At 39.5% G+C, this 1,722-nt stretch overlaps 1 protein-coding gene across 2 annotated transcripts in view; it reads left to right on the top strand.

Annotated features, from left to right (window-relative positions):
* Positions 1-1,722, top strand: part of LOC110295541 (pre-mRNA-splicing factor ISY1 homolog) — a 21,571-nt gene that overhangs the window by 11,619 nt on the left and 8,230 nt on the right. The window lies entirely within an intron of this gene.

The raw sequence follows: 1,722 nt of genomic DNA, 5'->3' as shown, positions 1-1,722 counted from the left end.
GAGAGAGAGAGAGAGAGAGAGAGAGAGAGAGAGAGAGAGCACGAACATGAGTGTTGGTGCCAATGGAGGTGGGAGGAGGAGTCTGATCTCCCAGGAGTTGGAGTTACAGGCAGTTGTTATNTTTGAGCAGAATACCTGTGAGCCTCCTGATGTGGATGTTGGGGATTGAAGGCAGATCCCCTGCAAGAACAGGATGTGTTTCTACGGTCTAAACCATTTCCTAGTCCCAGCACACACACTTTATGCTGCTATGTGATGCACACCAAGTGTGCTGGGAAAACTCTGTAATGTACTTTGGCATTTTCCATTCTATCTTATTTTTTATATTTATTATTATTTTTGTTTGTTTACCTTTTTATTTTGAAATATACAGTAGGAACATTTATTTAAACACTTCTAAAAGGTATTATCCATGCTTGTTTATCTTTTGAGACAGGGTATCATGTAGTTCAGGTTGGCCTTGAAGTAGCTAAGGCTAATCTTGCCTGTCTGTCTCCTGCGTGCTGGGGTTTCAGGCATATACCACCATGCCTGGTTTTATGTGGTACTGAGGATTGACCCCAGAGCCTTGTGTCAGCTAGGCAGGGTCTTCCCTGATGTAGGTGCATCCCAAGGCCCCTTGATATATTTTTATTTTGTTTGTTGTTGGTGTTTTTTTTTTTTTCTTTCTCTCAGACCAAGTCTCACTCTGTAGCTCAGGCTGGCCTAATACGATATGCTCTAACCTAGCCTTGAATTTGTGACAGTTTTCCTGTCTCGGGCTCTCAAGTGCTGAGATTCTAGGCATGCACCCCACACCTAGTTATATTCAGGTATAAGGAAGCACTATGCACCATTAGCATCCTCGGCCCTATTGGGTTTTTTTTTTTTTTTTTCTTTTGGTTTTTAATTTTTCCTTTTTTCTTTTTCTTCCTAAACATTTATTTATTTTATTTATATGAGTACTATGTAGCTGTCTTCAGACATACCAGAAGAGGGCATCTGATTCCATTACAAATGATTGTAAGCCAAAAAGCCACAATGTGATTGCTGGGAATTGAACTCATGACTTTTGGAAGAGCAGTCAGTGTTCTTCTTTTTTTTTTTAATATTTATTTTTTGTATAGGAATACACCATAGTTGTCTTTAGACACACCAGAAGAGGGCATCAGATCCCATTACAGATGGTTGTGAGCCACCATGTGGATGCTGGAAATTGAACTCAGGACCTCTGGAAGAGCAGTCAGTGTTCTTAACTGCTGAGCCATCTCTCCAGCCCGCAGTCAGTGCTCTTAACCATTGAGCCATCTCTAGCCTGGTTTTTAATTTTTCTTAATGATATTTATTTACTTATTCATTTATTTATATGTGTGCATGTACACACAGAAATGCACATTTAGTGGTCAAGAGGACAAGTTGTAGAAGTTTTTTTTTTTTTAATTCTACCATGTGGATCCTGGGGAATTGAACTCAGGTCATCAGGCCTCCTTCTGTAGCCCCTTCAGTGCTGAAATTAAAGGTGTATGCCACCGTTTCNGGCCAGCATTTTTTATTTTTTTAAGCTTACTTTTTTGTGGTACTGGGAATAGAGCCAGGGCTACTTGCATGCTAGACAAACACTACTGAGCCACATCTCTCTAGGTTCACTTTTATGGGTTTTGAAAACAATGCACAATTGTTCTTCTATGTAGAGTGTTTTTCATGTGTGACATTATTATCTCAAATTGTATTTTTTTTTTTTTT

The sequence above is a fragment of the Mus caroli genome, chromosome 6, assembly GCF_900094665.2.
Source record: "Mus caroli chromosome 6, CAROLI_EIJ_v1.1, whole genome shotgun sequence".
NCBI lineage: Eukaryota > Metazoa > Chordata > Mammalia > Rodentia > Muridae > Mus > Mus caroli.
Note: the sequence above shows the minus strand (reverse complement) of the source record. Positions and strands in the feature narration are given on the sequence as shown.